Source organism: Bactrocera tryoni, chromosome 2, assembly GCF_016617805.1.
Source record: "Bactrocera tryoni isolate S06 chromosome 2, CSIRO_BtryS06_freeze2, whole genome shotgun sequence".
NCBI lineage: Eukaryota > Metazoa > Arthropoda > Insecta > Diptera > Tephritidae > Bactrocera > Bactrocera tryoni.
In genome coordinates, this window is record NC_052500.1 from 27,880,438 (window position 1) to 27,907,565 (window position 27,128).

Genomic DNA, 27,128 nt, shown 5'->3' on the forward strand with positions numbered 1-27,128 from the left:
CAGCTTCTTGGGGAGATAAGAAGTGAGCAATCTTATTCTCTTATTTTGATTATTCGAGCACTCGGCACTCTCTGAGTTACGGTTACCAATCTGACTAAGATTAGAAAGACTAAGTTAAACATTTATTAAAACTCAATAAAATTACAGCTAGCTAAATGAACCGGAAACTCTCTTATGAAAAAACATGAACGGAATGAATGTATTTACCAAAAAATTGCTAATTCAGCGTTTATGTCCTTCTTATCACCGCGCTCTTTATTAATCACACTCTTCCTCGCGCACATTTTAATGGTGTGGGCCGCTCACGTGCCACAGCATCATTTATTTTAATTAGTGTCTCTTTTTCACCAGCTTAAAACGGTAAAAAAGCGCCGGATGTAAACAAATATGAATATTACACCGACGGCGATTATTTATTTTGTCTACCACAGGAATATGCTGACTACATTCGAGGGTAGCAAAAGCTCAATTAAGTGCCTACAAACTTTCATTAAAAATGGCGACAAAAAATGTCTAACCAGCCGGTAGACCCATCACCCAGCCAAGGCGCGAATTTGTACAAGTATGAATTGGTCTTAAGAGACATTAAAATAGGCAGGAGAACGTAAATTGATTTATAACCCAGTTTGCTTGTGCTTTGATTCTTTAGTTGTTGCTGCTGTGTTTCAAAGAAATAAAAGGTCAGCAGAAAGTAGCCGAAAGTTTGTGTGGGAGCGCTTTAAAAACTTGACAACAGGGCAGTTAACTCAAACTGCTTTCCTGTCTTCGCTTAAATAGCAATGATAAGGAAACCGAAACGCAAAAGCAGCAGGCAAGAAGGCCTGCCAAATTGGTGACGGCGGCAGCCGACTTTAGCAATTCAAGAATTTATTATTTATAAACAGCAAACAGCGCCGAAAAGGTCAAAGGTCGTGGTGGATTTTTCCAATGTTTTCTTCCTTTTTTGTTGTTTATTTTCCCATTTTCATTTTTTTAGCAGTTAAATAATATTGCAGGCTTTGCTTGGCCGTAAATTGTTTACTTATCTCCAACGGGATGCTAACGGTACATTTCTTAAAAGACCCTTGCCGACCAACGCTGTCTTAGCAGATAAGCTTGTGCAATATTTTATTTGTTTCCTTTGTTTTTGTGCCTATTTATTTTTGTTGTATATTTTCTTTATTTTTTAGCAAAATAGCGGAAGAAATGATTTTCACTGTTGTCATTGGCGCTCTTATAAGATTCATAACTGATAAGCGTGGAACTTTGCGCATTATACCCTGAACAGAGTTTATTAGTGATGCCACGAAGTTTGTAATTTGTAGAAGGAAAAGTATGTATAAACAATCAGCATGATGAGCTGAGTCGATTTAACCAAATCCGTACGTCTGGCCATATGTATATAGGCAAACTAGTCCCTGGAGCTGCCTTTATGCCGCCATGTCTGAATTTGGAATCCCCCGAAGACTAATACGGCTATGTAATCTAACGTTGAGCAATACCAAAAGCTCCGTCGGGATTAGGAAGGGAAACGCTTCCTCGTCGTTCGATACCAAACGAGGATTCAGACAAGGCGACTCCCTATCGTGCGACTTCTTAAATGTACTGCTGGAGAATAGAATAATAGAGAAGGTACAAACTTCTGTAAGAGTGTACAGCTGCTGGCGTTCGCTGATGATATTAATATCATTGGGTCGGGTAGTGAACGAGGACAAGATGAAATATCTCCTGTCATCAAACAAACAGTCATCGGATTCCCAACTTCGAATTCGTAGATAACTTCATCTAACTTGGAACCAGTATTAACATCAACAAAAACGTCAGCCTCGAAATCCAATACTCTCTTCTCTCTTTCCTCTCGTGCTACTTCGGATTGAGTAGGCAATTGGAAGTAAAGTCCTCTCTCGACAAACAAAAACCAAACTCTACTAGTCACTCATTATCCCGTCCTGCTAAATGGTGCTGAGGCATGGACGAAGACAGCATCTGATGAGGCGACGTTACGAATTTTCGAGGGTAAGGTTCTGTGGAAGATATATGGTCCTTTGGGCATTGGCAACGACGAATAACGCTTTCGATGGAACGACGATCTGTATGAGATATACGACAGCATTGACATAGTTCAGCGAATTCAGAGACAACGACTATGCTGGCTAGGTCATGTTGTCCGGATGGACGAAACCACTCCAACTCTGAAATTATTCGACGCAGTACCTGCCGGGGGAAGCAGCGGAAGAGGAAGACCTCCACTGCTTTGGAGAGATCAAGTGGAAAAGGACCTGGATACACTTAGAATCTTCAATTGGCGCCAAACAGGGAAAAGAAAGAACGACTGGCGCACTGTTGTAAACTCGACTACAACCGCGGAGTCTATGACAATAAAGAAGAAGAAATACTAAAAAGCAATGCTTTTTTTATATTGTAATATTGTAACTAATAACCCAAGGTTACGCCTTGGAACCAAAAACGGAAAATATTTAAATGGAAACAGTCAAAGCGATAATAAAACGCTAAGCTCATGACTCACATACAAAAATAAAAAAATATAATTGTTGAAGAAATATTAAAATCCCGCCATCACCTAGTATCTGGATAAATGCAAAAAGTTTAATAATGAACTTAGTGCGAATCAAAACAAACAAATACTACAGTTGTAACGGAATGAGCGATCCACTAAGCGCCGCATTTCGCACAGTCTGTTCCGCCTCATTTTGTTTGTCTCTACAAATGTACGTCCGCGTGTTGCTCAGACAACGCAATGTTCGCAAACACTCACACACACACACAAATACATATGCATTTGATGAAATTTGACACTGACAGTCAGTCATTCCGTCGGTTGGTTGTCGCAAACAGTTCACTTTTAATCAATATTAAGCTCCAGGCCGGAGCACATAAATATTTACAGAATTTTTCATTCGGGCGTCGCCAGGCAAAAAACGCTCGGCGAGCAGGATACTGCACTGCAAGTAAGGTACAATGTGGAAATTGCAGCCCGGGGATATTAAAAGCCTGTTTGTGTAAAATTCGAAATTCATTTTAATAATGCTGCGAACAAAACAAAAAAGATAACTTGCAGAACGGTATATTAAATAACGGCAATCGTTGCCGGCGGCGGTAAGAGGCACGATGAGCACGTACATTTTACTGTATTTAAATAGGACGTAGTACTTACATAAGTACCATATGTACACATACATATATGTAAGTACACATTTATGTACATATATCTTCAGTTACAAGTTGTGGACTGTGGGCAAAAAATAGTAAGACTTTTTAATTTAATTTTCGCGCAAAAGCCCATTCGTCGAAATATTTTTTTTCTAGGTTGACATGACAGTTAGTGACAGCCGTGCCAAATGTCGCATCAAAATAATAATTAGTGTTTACTAGACGCCTTTCTAAATGCATAAAAAACATTCGGCCATTTACGATGAGTGAAACTAATCAACAGAGAAGTTCCTTTAAATTGTGTCTGCGGTATCAAATTCTGGTGCGGAAACGTTCAGTATGTTGGAAGAGGCCTTCGGTGATAATTTTTGGTCGTGGGCAAGTGTTTTTGATTGGTACAAGCTATTCAAAGAGGGTCGAGAATGCGTTGACGAGGAACCACGTCCAGGACAGCCATTAACATCAACTGGTAATCAGCACGTCAAAAAAATAAAGGAAACGACGATTAACAGTCAGAGATCTCACTGGCATCGTTGGAATATCGGAAGGATCAATCGGCCGAATATAATGGGAAAGGTGAGCTGGTGGGAAAGGTGAGCTGAAGCCGAAAAACTACAGGTCAAAAATCAAGGTTAAGTTGACAGTTTTCTTCGATTATCGAGTTGTGGTGCACTCTGAATTCCTTCCGGCCGGCCAAACTGTCAACAAGGAATACTATTTGAGTGTTATGTTATGCGTAAAAAGAGGACAGAATTAGAATTATACTGCATTGTGTCTTCGAGAGTTTTTCGCCAAATTTTCAACCAATATCGTATATATAATATTCGCCTGATTTAACTACCTGTGTCTTCTGACTAAAACGACTTCTCCGTGGAAACCGTTTCGAGTCAATTGAAGACATTAAACGTGGATCGCTACGCGCTTGGAAGGCTATTCCGAAAATTGGCTTCAAGAACTGTTTCGTGGATTGGCAAAAACGTTAACACAAGTGTATTGTGGCCAAGGGGGTTTACCTTAAGCAGGACGTCATAGATTTTGAAGAATAAATTAAGAATTTTACAATTATGAATAAAGTCTTACTATTTTTTGCCCATATAATTATAAAATTATTTGATAATTAAACGTGTAATTCATACCTTTTAATTGCCGTATAGACAATATTGAAGATATTCAATAAGTTATTCTAGTACATACCTGGAAGAGATAAGAAAATATTGATTATTTATTATTCGATATGACTTTATAATGAGTTCATAATACTAAAACAAGAGCAGTTCGAACAAATATCGCAAAAGAGAAAATTAGCATTCATTCCTATTTATTACCCTTCTTGTTGTATTTATAAATAAATCAATGTCGTTAACAAGACCTTGGAATGAATTATATGACTCTTATTAGATTTACATGCTCACATGCTTGAATAGCGCATATACAATTGCTGGAATGTACGCCACTACTGTACCAACAGCAGCTGTCAATGCCAGTGTTGCCAATACATATACATATATTAGTTTTTCTTTAATACCCAGAACTGGTTACATTAAGTTTGCACGAAGTTGGTTATACACGGAAGAAAGTGTCGGAGATTCTATAAAATATATATACGTATACACTTGTAAATGATCAGTATGACGAGCCGCGTCGATTTTACCATATTCGTCTGCTTGTCTGTCTCGCTGTATATAAGCGAATTTGTCACTCAGTTTTTGAGATATCGATCCGAAATCTTTTACATGTCCTTTTCTCCCAAAAAATCTACTCATTGCCGTCCAATTTGGAATTTTGGATTTTGAATCAAGATTAATGTGACTACTGATATATTTCTAGTATTTAATCACTTCTTTTTTTGGGATGTTAGAGACACTTTAGATGAAACAACCAGAGAACGTAAAAACGTATATTATCTTAAGTCCTTTAAGCCAGAGAACAAACGTTTTTACAATCTCCAGTTGTATGATACAACTAAATTGGGTCTAACATCGCATAAAAAATACTTTATTGATATTATTGTATCTTGCAACTGGGCATGAGATTCTATAGTTTCCAGTTTTCCTCTCGAAGCAAAATGAAAGTAATATACCAATTGGACTTCCCAAAAGGGTATTCACCGCAACTCACTGTATTTAAATACCGTAAGTATGTATGTATGTAACTAAATACTACTCCCTTATAAGAATCTGATGCAAACGTCTTAAGGGTTTGTTTGATTTGTCAATTTCGCCATATTTTAAATGCTTATAAAGTTGTCACTGTTGGCAATAAATTTAGCACGCCTTTCTCCTCTCCACCTACAAAGAATTATCTCTTACCACAAGCCACTTACGTGAAGCTGTACTGAACTACTGAAAACATCCCTTTTAACAAGACGGTAAAACAAAAGTTGTAAGAGGTTAAGCATTGAGGATGGGGCACATACAAAAACATTTACAGCTATGTAGGTAAAAAATAGCGTAGTAGTTGGTGTATCGGTGTGTTGGCATAATTTAGTGCGGTTATACGGGTAATATGTGACCTGGTCTACGGAAAGGGGGCTTAGGTGTCAAAAAATCAATTTTCACTTTTTAGTTGATTCGGATGGAAGATGAGATACTTTTTTTTTTAACAGCTGTTTCCCAGAAAACTAGTTTTCGCACGTTAGCTCCCTTTTCGTAGACCAGGCACATATGGTAATCCATTGCGTCTTTGGCTTTAAATTCGATCACAATCATACTCTTTTCGAAAAAAATTTCAGCTTTACGTGAACGAGTCAAACAAAAACGCGTTTCACACCCAAAATATACATCATAATCTTTCGAACCTGATGATTTTCAAGCACCTTATCCGTAACTTTTTTTAATATTTTTATTAGTTGAAGAAGTCGTTCAGAACGAGTCATGTCTTCTGTAAACAAACTGGTTAGTTGCTGCATAGTAATTAAGGACAGTCCAGCTTAGCAAACTACATATTTTTATACTCTCGCAACAATGTTGCTAAGGAGAGTATTATAGTTTTGTTCACATAACGGTTGTTTGTAAGTCCTAAAACTAAAAGAGTCAGATATAGGGTTATATATACCAAAGTGATCAGGGCGACGAGTAGAGTCGAAATCCGGATGTCTGTCTGTCCGTCCGTCCGTCTGTCCTTTCGTCCGTCCGTGCAAGCTGTAACTTGAGTAAAAATTGAGATATCATGATGAAACTTGGTACACGTATTCCTTGGCTCCATAAGAAGGTTAAGTTCGAAGATGGGCAAAATCGGCCCACTGCCACGCCCACAAAATGGCGGAAACCGAAAACCTATAAAGTGTCATAACTAAGCCATAAATAAAGATATTAAAGTGAAATTTGGCACAAAGGATCGCATTAGGGAGGGGCATATTTGGACGTAATTTTTTTGGAAAAGTGGGCGTGGCCCCGCCCCCACATATCTCGGAAACTACTATAGCTATGTCAACCAAACTCTACAGAGTCGTTTTCTTCAGGCATTTCCATATACAGTTCAAAAATGGAAGAAATCGGATAATAACCACGCCCACCTCCCATACAAAGGTTATGTTGAAAATCACTAAAAGTGCCTTAACCGACTAACAAAAAACGTAAGAAACACTAAATTTTACGGAAGAAGTGGCAGCAGGAAGCTGCACCCAGGCTTTGTTGAAAAATTGAAAATGGGCGTGGCCTCGCCCATTTATGGACCAAAAACCATATCTCAGGAACTACTAGACCGATTTCAATGAAATTCGGTATATAATATTTTCTTAACACCCTGATGATGTACGAAATATAGGTGAAATCGGTTCACAACCACGCCTTCTTCCAATATAACGCTTGTTTGAATTCCATCTGATGCCTTCTCTGTATAATATATACATTAGGAACCAAAGATGATAGCGGAATAAAACTTTACAAAAATACGGTATTTGAAAAATATGTAAATGACGGATAATGAAATCTCGATTATCATTTTATCATGCGAGAGTATAAAATGTTCGGTGACACCCGAACTTGTTTGTCTTACTGTATATGTATGTATAATATGTAGGCTATATCATTATCGTCTTTCAAGGTAATGTTATTTAATTCCAAGATATTAATTTTATAGGGTCATTATACCCACCTACATATGTGTATATGTAGCACCGTATATAAGTTGTTGGATATACTACATACATATAACCGTCTATTATATTCAAAAATGTCCATATATAGGCAGGAAATATTTAACTATTAGATAACACACCTTTATAAACGATATATACGCAACTGTAGACGAGATAAGAAACTATTGATACATGGAAGTTATCGCAAAAATGATGAGCAATTATTACCTATACATATATATACCAAGTCAATCAAAATGTCTTACACAATAGTGGCATATTTTATGTGAATTTAATAATATATACATACTCGTATTTAAGTAAATTTGATAAGCAATTATACACAAGGACTTCAACACAATAAATTACTAATAAAATAGCCTCAGAAGAAATTTCGCAAACAACGTTGCAGAGGTTTTATACAAGGTCTGTCGCAAAAGAAACAGGACTGTTAAAAACAACAACAAAGAAATAAATTTTTTCAAAAGTTATATTTTTTATTCAAAGTAGTTTCCTTGTGCTTCGATACAGCGTTTAGCCCGGTCAATTAGCATTTCAAATGAGTGTTTAAGGTCATTTTTCGGATTGCTCTTGAGAATATCGGTTGTCGCCTTTTGGATAGCTGAAATGTCCTGAAACCAGTGTCCTTTCATGAGCAAATGAAGTTTTCCAAATAGTTAAAAATCACAGGGTGCCAGATCAGGTGAGTAGGGTGAGTGATTAATGGTTAATATGGAGTTTTTTGTCAAAAAATCAGTGACAAGCGTCGACCGATGACACGGCGCATTATAGTGCAACAGGCGCCAGGACCCTGCCTCACCGTATTGTGGTCGAGCACGACGAATGCGTGACAAAAGACGCTTCATAACACCAAGGTAAAACACAGCATTAATCGTTTGGCCAGGTGGGACGAACTCTCAGTGTACAATACCCCCGGCATCGTAAAAACAAATCAGCATTGTCTTTAGTTGTGACTTCTGAAGACGACTTTTTTCGGTGATGGCTCGTCTGGATGCATCCATTCGGCACTTTGACGTTTGGTTTCGGGATCATATTGAAAGCACTACGTTTCATCACCAGTTACAATCGAATATTTGTAGTTTATGTCCTTTCTCGACTCCTTAATCAAATCCTTACAATGTTGGTTTCGTAGCAATTTTTGCTCTTCAGTCAATTTGTGCGGAACAAACATGGAGCACACCTTCCGTAGACCCTATTTATCTATCAAAATGCGATGAATGGAGTCTTTGGTGATATTTCACTCCATTTCCATGTAACGCAAAGAAGATTTCGGCTCATTCTTAATAAATTCCTGCACTTTTTCAATATTGTTTTGGGTAATCACTGATTTTGGCCGGCCCGACTTCTGATCGTCACAGAGGTCCTCACGACCTTCTTGGAATCGCTTAAACCACTCATGCACATTACTATGGGATAGGCACTGATCACCATAAACCTTTTTCATCATTTGAAATGTTTCTGTAAACGCTTTCCCAAGTTTAAAACAAAATTTAATATTTGCTCTTTGTTCAAAATGCATTTTACGACCGATGACCAAAAGCTGCAGTCACTTTTTGATCGCTAACATCCATTGTAGTTATCCAATTGTCTTAAAATTTTTACGAAATGTCAACAAGAGATCAAACTTTTTATTTCATATACCCGCCAATAGGTGGCACCACCAGAAACAGTTACATTTAAAAAGTTCTGTTTCTTTTGCGAACGACCTTGTACATAGAAGACCCTTTGACTTGAAATTATGCCACAAATAATAGTTTATGGCAAAAACTTGTATTAAGCGATGATGGAAATTTAAATTTTATGGCTTGGATAGATATAATTTTTCCTGTCCCGAGGTAAAAGACGGAGTAGTACTTGAGTCGACATTGCGGAAAAGAAGCTGATGTTATGGTGAGGCGACCAAATTCTTACAAAGGATCATTTAAGTTGGAAAAAAATTGGAAATAAATGTTGTAATTATTCTTCGTCGTATTTCTTGTATTAAATATTGGAACAATTACACTTTTCAATAAATCTAAAGAAAAAATTGCGACTGATGTTCTAAGAGCTATTATACACGAAGAAAATCGATTATTTGAAAGTTATGACTAGTCTTAATCCCCTATAAAAGTTCTTTTTTGGATTGGTGATGCTCCTACTACTAGATAAGCGAAGGTGGCAATTTTGTTTTAAATTCAACTATTAAAATTTAAAAGTCTGCTGATTTTAAATTGATGAGCAAAGTTTAATGCAAACACAACACAGATTTTTTTTAGTAGAAAAGCTTTTAAAAATTCATAAAAAAAAATAAAAAATAATTTAAGCAGTTCAATAATTTTTTTGGACTAGACAACTTTACAGTTATTTATGTATTTGCACATATGTACATATATCATTACCAACTGCTCTAATTTTCTGACATTTTTAAAGCAATTTTTTTAGCTTAGCGCATGCCAATGTTTATCTCTCGAAATTGTTACACCCGCTTATTTATATATTTAAGTGTGTAATATGCAGATTAATTATTATTGTGAATTCAAAAATGTATATTTACATACACATAGGTATACTATAGTTGCTCCCCTTATAAAAAGCGTCCATGTTCAATGTAATTTCATGCAGAACTTTTAATATCCCAAATAAATGGAAAATATTTATTAGCAAATAAATCGCAGTACCGGCGAAATCGATTAAAACGTTTGTATGCAGTGTGCTGGTGTTGTCATAGATTAAAACATTTTTTTCTAACGGTATTTTGTATAGCCGATTTGAATGCGGTAAAATGAATTATAATTTTATTGCTGGCGCGATTTGATTACCGTGAGGAATTGCACACAAAATAAAAACCGCACAGAACTGTTTGAAAGGCAAATAAATGGACTATTGTCGAGCACAATTCAAAGCAAATAGTGATTTTCGTGCACACACTATACATACATATGAATATAAGTACATATATCTACATCGATTTGTAAATGGTTATGGTGATATATAACTATTTGGTACAACCAGAACACTGTATATTGAGGGGTTAAATGGGTCTACTCGGGTTTTCTCAAATAAAAAACATCATCTAAAGTGAAAAAATAAGTGTATTTCTTAAAGCCTTAACTTAGAACTTGGACGAAAGAAAAAAACCGCAACTTTGATTTTTGGCAAACATTTTTACAAAACAAAACAAAATTTCAGTCAAAATTTCGCGACATTTGTTTTTTTCAAATAAAATATTAAATTGACAAAAAGATCGTTCTTCCAAGTCTTTAGGAAGTATACCTTAAAGACATGTTTGAAATTTCATGAAGATCGGTTCAGTAGTTCTCGAGAAATCTTGCCAACCGCTTTCAAAAACACAACTTCTCAAGGCTGTATCTCCGAAAATATTGCTCGGATCAACTTGAAAATTTTGGACAATATTGTAGAATTTAATAATACAATAAAAAAGTTCGATTTTTTGAAACTCGTAACCCCGAATAAAACATCTGAGACTTCTATATGACAAGCGTGACGAGCTGAAAGTATTTAGCCATGCCCGTCTGTCTCCAATTATGTATATATGCGGCACAGTCCCTCAGTTTAGGAAAAATCGCTCTGAAATATTGCACATGTTCGTTTCTACCAAAGGAGCTGCCCATTTGTCGGAACAGCCGATATCGGCTCACTATTGCATATATGTAGCTGCCATTCAAACTTCACGACAGAAATGAATTTCTTGTATCAAATTTTAATTATTTAGATAGATATCTTCATCATTTTCTTTATTTGAAAAGATATCTTCACGAAATTCAGTATAAATTATTTTCTAATACAACGCTTTAAAATCTGAAGAAATTTTCCCGATCGGATCACTATAGCATATAGCTGTCATACAAACTTTATAATCAAAATGAAGTTCTTGTATTGAAAAACTTTTTTATATAAAAAGATAATTTGGCATGGATTATAACCAAAGACAACGCTCTAATATCTGAAGAAATTTTCCAGATCGGACCACCTTGTCATACTGTCAGCTGTCATCAAACGGAACGATCAAAACGAAGCGCTTGTATGGAAACTTCTTTAATTGTAAATAGCTTTCAAACTTTGGTGCCACAGAGATTAACATGTTTTTGTTAGCACTTAATGTTGAAATGTTTGATAATAAAGAGAGGATTTTTCTAACGGTAATCATTTTTTTATTTTGCTTAATTTCAATTTTATTTTTTGCCAAATTTGAAACTTTGGGTTTTGTGTGATATTATGTATGTATGTATGTATCCTCAACTGAAATGTAAAGCAACGTATCATCAAAAAAATTGAGTGTTTTTATTGCTTACGATTCACCATATCATATTAGATACTATAATCGCAAAATTTCGAGCTTCCGCTCTCATATTTAACCATTTTATAACCAATATTTAACCATTGTATAACCAATATTTAACCATTTTATAATCAATACTTAAACATTTTAAAAACCGAAATTTAACCATTTTACAACCAATCTTTAACCATTTTATAACCAATACTTAAACATTTTAACAACCGAAATTTAACTATTTTATAACCAATATCTAACCATTTTATAACCAATACTTAAACATTTTAATAACCGAAATTTAACTATTTTATAACCAATCTTTGACCATTTTATAACCAATACTTAACTATTTTATAACCAATATTTAACCTTTTATAACCAAACTGTAACCATTTTATAACCAATATTTAACCATTTTATAACCAATACCTAACTATTTTATAACCAATATTTAACTATTTTATAACCAATATTTAACCATTTTATAACCAATCTTTAACCATTTTATAACCAATACTTAAACATTTTAATAACCGAAATTTAACTATTTTATAACCAATCTTTAACCATTTTATAACCAATCTTTACCCATTTCATAACCAATACTTAAACATTTTAATAACCGAAATTTAACTATTTTATAACCAATCTTTAACCATTTTATAACCAATACTTAACTATTTTATAACCAATCTTTAACCATTTTATAACCAATCTTTAACCATTTTATAACCTAACTTTAACCATTTTGTAACCAATACTTAACTATTTTATAACCAATATTTAACCTTTTATAAACAATACCCAAGTTTTGTTCAAATTTTAGTCCATAGTTTCCATTATATAATTTTTCCTTCGTTTGTAAAGTTATGAAAAGTGTTGTAACGTTATTTTGCCATTTGTTTCAAGTGACAATATGTACTATATGCAATATTTATAAATTATAAGCGTAATCGTACTTTAGTCAGTTTCCGCTGCGTGAGTTTGAAATAAGTGAAGCATTTGAAATTCTAATGACCATTTTCTTTGGAAATTGTACTTTCCCACATTAAGTTACATTATCATCATTCCACAATCTGAGGAAGACCAAAAGTCAAGTAATTTCGAATTAATTGAGAATTTGATAAGCCACAAGCGATGCCAGTGCTAAAACCGATTAATGGAAATAAAAAATGGAACTATAAATTGAAGAAAAAACTATTGAACTTCGGCGCGAGTGACGCTCCCTTCGGACTGCGGCATATGGCAGCGCCTAAAAGGCATCACTGTTGCATGGAATGTAGGCTTGTTTGTATGTATGTATGTATGTATCTTTGTCATAAGTGCACGTATGACCAATACGGTAATTTATGGCGCCTGTCAAACACACTACTCAATGCCACACAATGCATTTTGAAATAAATGTGAAAGCATTTGGCCACTCAAAGTGCAAGTATTCGAAACCTTATTGAACTTTAATGAAAAATCAACTTCGTCAATTTAAGCGCAAACAAACCGAAAAGATAGTGGCAAGCATTATCTAAAATGCACAGCCCGATGTGAGCTTTGGGACAATATTTTGAATTTTTTACGCCAAAGAACACTAGTGTTGCGTGAGAGTGCGGGGAAATCGAAAAAATATATATTTTTATGACCAAAAAGTTATAAAATATGAATTTACGACTTTTTTGTTGCACTTTAATGTGACAGCCATATGAGCTGCGCTGCATTTATGTAGGGGTCTTTTGTTGTTTTTGTTTTTTTGTGTTTTGAGTAAATTTTATCACTTTATTTAATTGCATTTTTGTTTGTATCCCCTCTTATTCGGTGCTGTCACAAAAATATTTGGTTTGGCAGCCACAAACAGGCAAATACGATGCGCGATTATGTACATATTATCATGCGCGGCACACATACATACATACATATACACATACATACATACAAACATACATATACACATACATACATACATACATATATACATACCCATACATATGTTCTTCTTATATTTATTTTTGTCAATGCGACACTTAACGCTCGCGCATTATCGCCTAATCTTTTAAGTTCCAATGCTTCGTATTTGTATAAAAGTCAATCACCATTAACTAACGCATACCCGTTGGTGGCATGTGGCAGTTTCCGTACCCGTTTATCGGCACTATTATAACACGTTGTACAACAACAAATAATACGTCGTACAACAAGCAGCACGCGTTGACATACATATGTGACACTGCTGTCTCACAATGTTTGGTAAGCAGCTCTACGGCTCTAAACACCCTAACACCCTTCTCTACAGTCAGGCATCACAAGTCACAAGTCACAAATGAGCGCACAGGTATGTATGCAAACAAGCCAAACGCCACGCCACTCCATCTCCCATCACCGTCAGTTTTATTATCATTTGAATTTTAAGCAGCAACTGTCAAACACTTATTTGGTTTGGCTCGCGCCAGTTGCGACGCCGACTAAGTTTACGCTTCATTTTATGGCTTAACGTAAGCGCGGGTGCAACTAGCGTAAATACTAAACCTTTTGTTTTATTTTATCGTGCATTTCTTTCAATTTCTATATTGTATATATTTTCTATCCCTCGGCAATTGGTATTACTAAGCTCTACAAAAATATCTATGACCTTGCGCAGTTATCAGCAGTTTGATAAGATTTATTTATTGATTTGCAAAAACTGACAAGTAGTTTCCTAGAACCGGCTGATAAAAAGTGTATATAAAATATGCATGAGTTTAATATACTATACATATAATTCAAATTGCACAGGTAGACAGATAGAGTGGCTGTCTGACGGCTTACCTGGGCATTTAGGAGGCCTATTTTAAAACCACCGGGACTAAAACACCCACCCTCTATTACGGACTCCTAGCAATTCAAAAAGTTGTATATACGTATGTACAACTTCCGAGACATCATCAAGAAACCCTCGCCTATTGTTCCTTTTATTTTCCTACATAAAGCTCTGCGTTCTAATTGAATATGTTCTATAGTCTCCTCTCCTTCTACCAACTTCTGTATTATACTATGATATTACCAGTCGGCTGTCTGTCTGTTAGAACTCCTACTAGAGTTCGTTTGTCATTCATTTGCGGCCCATATTCTATTCATCCTACTTTTGCCCGCTTCTTAAGAAAATTAAGGACTGACAAGTAGCTAGAGATATTCCCCCTTTATTAGAGTCTAATTTTAGGGTGGTGCCTGCTCTGGCCAGTTTAGTTGTGAGCACACTATTTGTGAGAACAAGAAGGCTTTCTTTAATTGCTTTGATCTCCGCTTGGCATCTAATTTTGCCTAAAAAGACACCTCCTCGTACTCGGTAATCTAGTTTGACAATTAACTGTTGGTTTTTTTCCGAAAATCTGTAACAAAAATGTCTGAGGAGGCTAGAAAGGATTTTTCCATTTTGTTAATAAAAAACGCTTCAATCAGACACTAGATTATCTATTACTAAAACTCGTTTTTTTGTTCGATCGAGTTTGGTTGACTCTACTAGGATTATCGAGCCAACACAAGAACCTTCAGTTGAACTGAGTCTACACACAAAAAGTCATTACTTTTAACATTAATCATTCTTTCCTTTTTTGATATTTCTACGCTCTTTCAAAATGTTTTTCAAGTGGTGACTGACCACTGCAGCTCGAAACCCAATCGGTCGGTTTCAATGTAATTAATAAAGCTTTTTGAAAACAGGAAAAACAAGTGCTCGAGTGAAGGACTTTTAAGCTCATTTTTTTATTTTTCCCCGAAAATCTTAAAACAAATTTTCTAAAACCGCCATTTTTTGAATTAAAAAGGCTTCAATAAGGCCCTAGATTATAATAAACATATTTTTTTGTCCGATTAATTTTAGATGAATTTCCAAGAATTAGTGAAAGTCACCGTAAAGAGCTTGATCAACATTACTTGTTAAATTACTTCCATAAAATAAAACAATTTTCTGGCAGAAAAAAGCCTTTAAAAATGTTATTTATTTCATCACTCTCGTCTTTGTTATTTATTTCAGTATTTCCTTCCCTTCTCTCAAGGGGTTGTATTACTAAAGGGTTAACTTCACAAAGGAGATCAAGGTTACCCTTAGCAGCAAGCCTAAATGGAATGATTCCACTCTAGAGCTACTGCTTAGGGATATTATCTAGAGCTACTGCTTAGGGATATTACAATCAAGTGGTACACCGACGGTCCGAAAACGTCGGAGGGAATTGGTGCAGGATTCATAGAGCAATGCATCAAACTTTCCATATCTATGGGAAATTTTTTTCGAGCACTTTTCAGGCAGAAGTCTTTGCCATAAGTCAGTGTATAGAGATAAACCTCAAACGCAAATATCGCAATGAACGTATAACCATACTTAGGAAGAGTCAAGCAACTCCACAACTTACAACGCCTTGCAAACCACATGAACTATGCCATACAACTTTTGATGTGTGGACTTTCCGATAGTCATGGTAATAAAATTTTTATCAGCGACTCCGTAGTCAGTCAATTTCATTAGTGGCGGTCACTCAACTCCACGTATTACTGTCGATTACAAGCCAGGCAAAGCAAGAAAAACAAAATTAAATCATATAAAAATCAATGCTAAGCAAACTGCTTCGTCGTCACTTCTCCACTTCCGTGCCTAGTCTGCGCTGGCTTAATAGTTTCTAGCGCTGTCGTTGTATCGCAAGCAGCTAATTAAATTAAATCAATGTATTCAATCGCAGTTCGTCAGCACTAAAACAGCTACATATGTGTATTTTTCGGTATTCAATTGACTTTTTTGACAAACTGAAAGAAAGTGTACGGAACTAGTGAACTATAAGTGTGTGCGAAAGCGGTAGTAATGGTTAGAGGATTTGAAATACAGAGTAGAGTGTTGATACCGATATGGTCGGAGTAAATCATTAAAATATTAGTATTTTTCTGCTAACTATTGCTGCCTCTTCAAACCGAAATAAACTATATATTTATATATTTAATAAAAATTAATAAAATTTTATTTCGTCGTCATTGTATAACCTCAAAATACTATAACCTCAAATTACAATGAAGCCGCAATTAAGGTATAAAGCAGCTTATAATGACACGGACACCTTCGGGCATATCCCCGCCCTTTTTTGGTACGCCATTTACTATCGAAACACCTGCAAAGCATTCAACACAACCCCCACTTGCCTGGTAATCAGCAATACGCCCCCAAGCCATTGTTCCAGTTTATTCACTTATTACAGCCATTTTCTCGCACCATAAATAGTTGCTGAAAATGATTAAAACTACAAAAGAAAATCGGAATAAAAAAGCGCATGCAAAGGAAAGCGCTACTAAAATGGCAATTATATAGTAAAACATTTATGGCCTACGCCCCTCCTACATACATACATACGCAGAAACGTGCGCACATATTGCGAACCCTTACGCCCGGTAGGTGCCCGCCACAAAATATTAGGAACAATATATTGTGCCAAGCACTCTTGACAATTGCTCGCCAACATGCAAAAAACGCATAAATTACCACACGTGAAATTATAGTTAGGGCATCATATATATACATACATATGTATATGATATATATCTAAATACACATCTACATAATGTAGGTGGTATGAGCACGGGCCTAATCGCGGCGCTTGGAACCTATGCTTCTAGTGCGGTCGGGTGCTAATTGCCTAGTTGCCACACACGCGTTGACTTGGACCCTTTGCTGTCTGTATTCGTATTTCTGCCCATTGCAGATCGTCCGATTGCATGTGGACCCTTTTGTGGCGGCGAGTTGGCTACTAGTGTTGATGTTTTCAAACACGAACGTTTTTACAGCATTTTAATGCTAAATGATTAGTCGGAAAATATATCAAATATACAAATATAGTATTTATTCTCTTTCATGCGTGTCTACATTCTATAGTATCAAGTGATAGATATGCTTAATCGTTCATGTTTCGTTTTTTTGCAATTTTGTTTTGCAGCTTAATTTTATAATGGGTTGTCAAAAAAGTCTTACGGTATTTTTATGGATTTTTTTTTTTATTGAAATTAAAATGAATTTTTGATGAATCATGCCCAGCTCTTGACCGATGCTACGGCTGCTACTATGCCGGTCTCTTTCGACCAATTCAGCGATTTTATCGCAATTTTCAATTTTTGACGACAGGCCTTCCGGAGCGTGGCGCATCTTTGACCACTTCTACACCAGAACGAAAACGTTGAAACCATCGTTGTGCGGTGGAAATGGAAACTGTATCGGGTCCATAAATAGCACAAATTTTATTGGCGGCTTGAGATGCATTTTTGCCTTTATCGTAGTAGTACTGTAAAATATGCCGTATTTTCTCTTTGTTTTGCTCCATGTTTGCGACGCTATAACTCACGAACGACTTAAAAGAAACGAAAATCAATCAAACACGTGTTAGCGCGTGAAATGAGCTTTCCAAAAAGGTATAGCATGACCCGATGCGACGAATAAAACTAGAAATACGTGCTTTCAGCGCCAACTAGCGAAAATACCGCAATACTTTTTTGACAACCTAATATATTGATATATTAAGGAATTTTTTATGTTTTATAAAGTATTTGTTTAAAGCTGTGGCAGGAGGGATTTCGGTTTCAGGAGTACCCAAAACCTAAACTTAACCTAAACTTAACCCTAACTTAACCCTAACTTAACCCCTTATCTCCCTATTTTATATTAATTGGTAGGTATTTCAATCATTCTTGAAGAGATGCTTAAGAACTGATATATTCGTGCTGTAGTAAGGAAAGACTGATTGATAGACGAGGAATGCACCGTGACTTTAGGTCTATTGTGCCCTCTCCTAAATCACAAGAACTCACTTAGCCCCAGCATATTTATAAGGTCAATATATTGCTGGGTGCTAGGGAAGCGATATGATCCCTATTTGGAAACATGGATTCAGGGGATTTTAACCTGGTGTTTTAAGCTCCCTATCGCAGAACTGGCAATTAACGCAAGAAGCCAGGCCCATGTTATGTAAGTGCTTCTTCAGCTTGCAGTGGCCATTGTTATATACCCCTATTATGATTTCAACTCCACTTAGTTGAATTGACGTTAAAGCCATTCAACTTCAACTCAACCAAACTCTTTTTTGGTATTACGAACTTCAGCTATTTTTAGTCGTAATTTAGTTGGAGTTGCCAATCTAGAAAGTAAATATGTGACAGTTAATTATATTGCTGAAACAAAAAATAAAAACAATTCCATTCAGTTGTTTGATAGCAGTTGTAATTTTTTGATCAGCTAGTCAACCACACTGACAGAGAGTTGAAATCCGTAATATCACAAAGTATTTAACAACACTTCAATCGAAACTTTGTCTGGCGGATTTCAAACAAAATTCAGTTGAGTTGAAAACTGTAATAGGATCTTTAGTTTCTTCAATAGAACAACTATTTACTTATGAAGACTTAGGCAATAATCAGCATGGTAGCATATTTTGGTATTGATTGTCCGTCAAGCAATGCAATAAATAACTGGATTAACGGTTACATGTGTTTGACCTAGCTATGTACCATATATTACGTTTGTAAATTTATATTTGCAATTGTTATAGAAGATAAATTGAATAATTTTAAATATATTTATTTATAAGCAATATTATTACAACCTGGCAACACATTTTTTTAATATTTTTCAATATTCCCGCAAACCCTTTTGCTTACCGACCATAACCTCGTTCTCATCAATTTCGCCACAACAATCAATTGCAGCAATTACTCAGTCCATATTTGCCTAGCGCTAACAAAACAATTAATTATTCGATTTTTAATTTGTATTTAATGTCCAACAAGTTTTTTGTCGACTTGCAAAGAACTTAAAATGTAATATAATTAGCACTAATTATAGGCATTGACTGATAAAAAAAAAATATTTTATCAAAACCATTGGTATGGAAGAAGTAATCAAAAGCATTCAATTAGTTCGTGGACTTGGGGATTAATTTGCAATAACTGTAAAAATGGGAAATTAGAAACAAATCAACCAACAGCAACAATTGATTTCAGTTATAGTTAATTAATAACACTGAATAATTAAACTGTAAAAATGAATATTTTATATAAAGACAAAAACAAATATTAGTTTCGGCTGCAGCGAAGCTATAATACCCTTCACAAGTGCATTTTTTATAGCATAAAAGGGTCTTTATTGCGATTTTGAACCGTCGGTTTGTATGACAGTTATATGCTATAGTTGTCAGATCTGAACAAATGTAGCTTAGACTTGGATAATAATATATGCTAAATTTCATGAAGATACCTTGACAAATATAAAAGTTTTTCATAGAAGGACTTTAGTTTGATTGGTCAGTTTGTATGACAGCTACATATATTCCAGAGTGGTCCAATATCGGTGGTTCCGACAAATGAGCAGCTTGTTCCCTCTTTTAGAAATCAGGTTCGCTATATGAAATCGAACTGAAATACAATTTAATAAAAGTGCGTACCCTTAACCGATACACCAAGGTAGCTTCCCCTTGACTCTTAAATTTACCTAACGAAATATTTAATTTTTTCATGCTAATTAAAAATAAAATACAACAAGCCATATTCTAATTGTGAGACCTGAAAATTTCCCCCATTTACATTTTACAGTTCTGCACTGCCGTATTGCGCCTCACTTATTTATAAAAAGATTCATTTCGAGGTTCCCACATTTTTGAAGAAAAAACACAGAAACTTCAAATTTAATATGGAATGTTTCTTAACTTAAAAGAACATTCTTTGGCATTTATTTTTTGTAGATTATCTCTTTCAAATGTTGGTCGGGTGTACGTCTCAGATGGTCTAATTTTCGTTGATCCGTGCGAACATTTCGACTGGTAACGGGCGAATGACAAGCGTGATGTTTAGCTCTAAGGCCTGAATCAAAGCGGGATTGTCCGCATAGGCTTTGCACTTTACACGTCCCCACAGGAAAGCGTCTAACGGCGTGATATCAAATTATCTCGGTGGCCAATCGAACGGCCCAAAACGAAATATTATCTCAATAAATCCATTGATTGATGCGATGTGTACGAAGCGGCGGCGTCTTAATGAAACCAAAAGTTGCCGGGATCACGAGTTTCAATTTAAGGCATCAAATGGTCGGTTATCATCACGCGATCGGTTATCAACGGTCGCCATTGACGGTTACGTTCTCACCGGCATCATTTTTGATGAATATGAACTGATAATTCCACCGGCTCACAGCTCTTGAATCTCTTCAGGTTGCTCTTTGTCCCATTGAGCCAAAAATAGTCTCCCTCACTGAACAAAATTTGGCTCGAAAACGTCGGAACTCTTCAAGACCCCATAGAGCGAAGCGATGTCGCTGAGGAAAGTTGAGCGACTTCAGTTCTTGCACAAGCTGTGTTTTGTACGCTTTCAATTTAAGATCTCGACGTAAAATACGCCAACTCGTTCCATACATCAATCCGAGTTGCTGTGAATGGCGCCGATTCGACTCTCCACGGTCTTCTCTCAGCTACAACTACTATATTTTCTTCTCTGCGTGCTAGACGTGGTCTATTTGGTCGAATTTTATACAATAATGAATGCTGGATATGAAGATGGGTGATAGTGTTGCGAATAGTACGCTCAGTAGGCCGATTATGTTGACCATAAGTTGAGCGAAGTGCGCGAAAAATATTCTTTAGAGAACGTGAATTTTCGTAAAGTTGAACGATTTGTTAATGTTGTTCAGGCGTAAGTCCTTCCATGATGAAATGCCAAACAATGCTGAAAGAAAATAACATGCCAGCTTGACACAACTCTCACGTGATCTGTCAAAAAAGGCTATTGAAAAAAGTAAATCTTCTCGGATCACCCTTTATATGTCACTGAGGCAACTGTCATAGATAAGATATACTTGTTCAATATTCTATAGTTTCATGTAAGTTAAGTTGGATTACGGATATCTGGAAACAGAAAGCATGAAAGTATGTGCCTCGGCATAAAGTAAAAAAAAAAAGTATCCGTATTGGAAGGATTTCTTAATAACCTTTAATTAAACAATATTCTGACTTCTCCATTTTCTCCAACAAATCTCTGACTCAGCAAGCCAGTGCCAAGGCGTTGGGTCGCTTTGTTCAAAGGTAATCCTGCCAAACGTTTGATTTTATTTAAATAAAACTCCGCAGGCCAGTTGCTGCAGTCAGCATATCCTTTAACGCGGTACAGTGAGCATTGTGTGTATCCTTTATTGCGTTGTGATTATTCTTTGTTAATAAATTATGACAGGCATTAAAAGCTTACGCGCTTCAACATGTGTGTGCGCAGAAGAGTACGGGAGTACGGACTCAATGATAGCCAGCTCCACATGCCGCAGCACACGCAACAAACACATCACTTTTCTCGGCTGTCATTGGCATTGTATTGTCATTACCGCGGCCAACTTTTGTTTTCACCTTTTTGCTTCCTTTACAATACGCCGTTTTCCCCTTTGTTAATTGGTTATTTTTTTCGCTTTTTGATATTTTTTTCGCTTTTTGTTTTTCCCCCTCTTTTTGTTGTATTCGTGTCCTTTGTTGTTGCTACGGTAATTTTTCTCTGCTGACAATTCGTGTTGCGCTGGCAATTAAGTTGATTTAATCATCATCATACCTACGAAGGAGCGGCCATAAAGCGGAGCGTATGGAACGTGTTGCTGATTTAAGTGTGAGCGCACACCAGGCCTTGCTCACACACATTATCCTTTTATCCGCGCTTGCGATGGACAGCACAGCGCCTATGCGCACTCTTTAAATGCGCGTAGTATGTGTGCGTGTATTTGTGGCTGCGCAGTAGGGAAGCGGCCCAACCCTGTTGTGTGGCACGCAACAGACGTACATACATGCAGTTGGACTTATGAGCTAATACATACATTTGTATGCATATTTATATGTATTGAGTGCGCGCAACGGTATTTCACGGTGAAGGTGTTATCTCTTTATCGCTTTGTTGGAATATATATGAACATATATGCTGCGTGTTTGTGTCATTTATTTGCGCTTATCTAGATATATGCGTGCCTGCGTAATTTTTTCAACGCCCTATTATCCCTAGCAGCGGGTGGGCGCAGTCACTTACACACGCACAAATGTCGTTGGCATTATTATGAGTAAATTTATGAATATCAAGCCTACTTTAGGGCGGTCAAGCCGTAAAAGGCGCAAGCATTCACCGCTATTATTGCGCGCGCCGTGTTCGTGTGTGCTTTGTTGAATGTAGGATTGTTTCAGGTGTCATCTACTCTTTAATTACCATACATCCATCAAGCATAGATTCATCAGCTGCAGCCGAAATACCGTTACACCGAAACCACCACCGCCTTAGTCCATAGTCGCATTAAATGTTTTGTGGCACTTCCTTCCTGCTTTGTGTGTGAAAAGGATAATTAATTAAAAATGAAACAAAAAAATGCCTATGACACCGGAAATTCACAAAATCGTTCGTAATTAACGCATTAACGCATAAATATACATACATATGTATATGTATGTTTATAGATGTGCGCCAATCGCGTTGTGTATAATTGAAAAATAAAAATTAATGTTGTAAATCAATTGAAGTGATAGCAAACACGGGTTCATTAAAAACGCTGTCAATTCTGTAAATATTTTATTTAAATACGCAATTTAAACGAACTTATTGACTTTGCCGAATGGCGCGCGGTAGAGTTCGGTTCGGTAATACGGCAAACGTGGCGTTAATTTTAGTAATTGGCGTTGCCAATAGCAACACAGCGCGCATTATTTCGGTTTAAATATTCCGTTTCATGGTCACAATAAAATTTTAAATGCGCGTTTTGAAATTATTTGTTGAAATTTAATAAACCGAAAACATAAGCTTTATACTTCTATGGTCAAAATGAATGAATCAAGAGTGGTTCGCTCATAATTCCGGCCGTTTCAGACAAATAGCTGACTCTTAACGCGCTAATAATATTTTTTATTGAAAGAATTTATAGTGCGCCACACCACAGCCAAATTCAAAAACCTTTCTGTGTCTGTTTAGCGTTTAAAAAATATTTAAATATTTGTCCCGCACTGACAAAAACAAAACTACGTTCCCAATTATTTTAGTACAAATTTCTATTATTACCTTCAAATAGACTTCATGCCTATAAGCATGTCTATGTTTAAGCCCATTTTCAATTAACTTTCTAAAGCGCTATTCGCTGAATTGCCCAACAAGTATCGAAATCATATTCCTATACCCACCTATCGACACCAGTACTGATTGTAGGGTCCTCAGCTAAGTTGTCAAGCATTCCTTTTGCGACCTCTACTCGACGTTGTTTTTGCAAAAGATTCATGTCTTTTGGTACGAGTTACGCATTGTCTCGTTTTAAAAACAAAATATTGACCAAAATATTAACCAAAATATTATCCAAAATATTAAGCAAAATATTATACAAAATCTTAACCAAAATATTATCCAAAATATTAAGCAAAATATTATCCAAAATGTTAACCAAAATATTGATCAAAATATTAACCAAAATATTATCTAAAATATATACCGAAATGTTAACCAAACTGTGTTGAGTCGTTCCATAAGAGATGCTATGAGATCTTCTGCTATCTCTCTGTTACCAACACGACGATTTTCCAGCACTGTTTCTTTAACTTTATCGATGTTATCGTCATTAACGGATCTGAATGCAAGACTCGTTTTTTCGGTTATTTCACGACCTTCAGTAAATGACTTGTACCACTTTAAGGGGCTATACCAGTGTGACACTTTCAAAAAATTTAATTTTTTTGCTTTTCGATAGTTTATATTTTCAAAAATATATTAAAAAAAATCTGAAATAGGCAAGGTTGTGTCTTGAATAGTTTTTGAATGACGGCGTTCTAAAGAGCGACCGCTCGCAGGTATTTCGCAGGAGGTTGCAACTTTAAACGCGTTTTTCTCGAAACGACATTTTTCAAAATTACTGACATTATAAATCAACGAGAAATGAAATTGAAACTGAGTATTCTTGGATATAAGTATTTACTATGCAATGACCTACGACATTTTTGATTGGTTGAAAATTATTAATTTGGCATTAAAAAAACGACCATTTTTTACCTAAATATATTAAATTTTTTTTTTAAACTACGCCATTTTTTTAATTTTTGATATTTTTCACAAATCGTAGATTATTGTATGGGAAAGACATTCAACTTTAATAATCTTATTAATTGTCTTGTTTCGGCTACTCATTCGGCCGGAATCTTGTCAGCTGTTGTTGAGCTTTTTTTGCACCTCGGAAGACAGCACATAACTCCGTTATTTTTCAATATTTTTGTAAACAAAAAAATCTTTAAATATAGTTGAAAATAAACATTATTATGTCCAGAGAACTTCGAAAAATTCGATTGCGTACTTTCTTAAAAAAAAAAATCACGAAAATCGCCTAATTTTTCACGGGTTTCAGAGGTATAGACCCTTAATACCTGTTATCGACTAAGAGACTAACCAGAACAACACTACCAAAATATTCAACGACTTATTAGATGTGGTTCAACTAGAAACACAAAATTTCAATCAACACGTACTTTCCATGGTTAAAATCGCTAAACTAATTGACATATGGAGATCAGACTTCGCACGAATAAAATAAAGGTTCGGTTTGCGCATGCAGTTTAAATGGACTGATTTGGGTCAAATTTGATGGTATATCCAACTAAATATATTTTTAAACAATAAATTTTTGGTTTGGTCAATAATTATTTCAGAGTTCGATAAAAAGAGACAAATATATAAGCAGAAGTATGAAAACAGCCAAGTTACGGGTTTGCGCGCTAATTGCTTTGGATGCAAAGAATGTATTCAACTCAGCAAAATGTACAAACATAATCAAAGTTCAGAAGATTGATATTCGACACGGTCGAAGCCACTAAGAGCTATTCTATTTTGAGAGGTGTACCGCAAGGCTCGGGCTTAGGTCTCATACTTTGGAACCTGATGTATGAAGAGTGTTAAGAAAAAATCAATAAAAAAAACCGTTAAACAGATAAACTCATAGTGACAGCGGCGTTCAAACACCTAAATGACTTCCGTATCAAATGTAATATTTGCAAAAATGGTCTGCGTCAATGGCTTGCTTCTATGAGTCTAGAGCTGGCTGAGAAGAAAACAGAAGTCTTGCTCATTATTATACGGAAAATCGAAGAAAAAGTATCGTTCACCATAGGGGAATGTGAGATTACTTGACAGCAAGAAGTTGGACCATATTGGATTGATATTGATTTCCTTTAAAACTAAAAGGAGAGAATCAAGAGCATTACAATGGCGGCAAAACTCTTCAAAAGGACAGTGGGATCATAGACTCATATTGGACATAGTTAGACGACATGCCGAACTGAATTTCAACTTTACCCAGAAACTTAGTGGGCACGGATGCTTTAAAAGATATATGTTTCAATTTCATCTAGACGTTAGTCCGTACCGTATGATTGCAAATAAAACTCTGACAACATATTTCAGTGTCCCCGTGGCTGTAGTTTTACGGTGGAACCCTTGGGACTACATATGTATATGTCAATACTCTAATACATAAATAGAAAGCTGTCGGCGAAGCGTCAGCTCTAATTATGGCAAACCACTTACAACAGATTAGTTGTCAGTCAAGTATGTGCCATAATGGAGCCTTTTAATGTCTTCTTTTCTCTTATGAAGTAAAACTTAACCCGGTGGTTCCGCGGTGACATGATTTAGAAGTATGTCAGGTTTAGTGGGTTAAAGTTGCACACTCCGGCCTTCGATGCTTCCCCCCGCTATAAAAAAAAACATCGTGTTCCGAGCTCTGAAATGACTCTTGGCGAGCTTCTTTAATTTGGTGATGAATTAAAGTTTTATTAGTGTTACTTGTGCTACTTTAAATTTTCGTGGTTCCATCGCAATTGTGATATTCCCTCCAAGTCTTCTATTTATAAAATAGTTTAAGGGGCCTCAGAGGTGTACGAGTTTCAAAAAATTTATCTTTTTATTGTCTTATTAAATTCTACAACACCTCTAGAATATTGTCGCAAATTTTCAAGTTGATTTGAGTAATAGTTTTGAGGATACAGCGTTGAGAACTTGTGCGCTCGTGGCTAGCTGGGCTAAGTGCGAGGTCTTTAAAAGTGTTTTTCTCGTAACTGTGTTTTTGAAGTCAGTGGGCAAGATTTCTCGAGAGATACTCAACCGTTCTTCATGAAGTTTTACGTAAGTCTTTGAGATACAATTCTTAAAGACTGTGACGAAAGATTTTTTCCGGTTACAAATATTTGAAAAAATGATGTCGCAAAATTTTCACAAAATTTTTTTTTTGTTTTTGTAAAAATATCTGCCAAAAATCCAATTTTCAGTTTTTTTCCTTCGTCCAAGTTCTAAGTTAAGGTTTCAACTAAAACACATATTTTTTCACTTTAGATGATCCTGTAATGAGTTATGCTGTCACCGAAAGTGGCGCCGCAATGGCCGAGTTTAAAATATTTTTTTCCAAAAATTTCAGAATTCTTGGTTAAAAGCGCATGTTTGTAAAAATATTGAATTTTTTGTATGAGAAAAAATTGTTGGAAAAAAGCTGTTTTTTCCCCGAGGAAACCCATGTAACCCCTTGAAGTTTTTAGTTTACTGCTATTCGACTGACAAGACCATTTCCAAGCTTGCACTAACTAAATTTTT

At 35.8% G+C, this 27,128-nt stretch overlaps 1 protein-coding gene across 2 annotated transcripts in view; it reads right to left on the reverse strand.

Annotated features, from left to right (window-relative positions):
• Positions 1-27,128, reverse strand: part of LOC120768294 (E3 ubiquitin-protein ligase TRIM9) — a 261,527-nt gene that overhangs the window by 226,909 nt on the left and 7,490 nt on the right. The gene's annotated exons all lie outside the window — the stretch shown is intronic.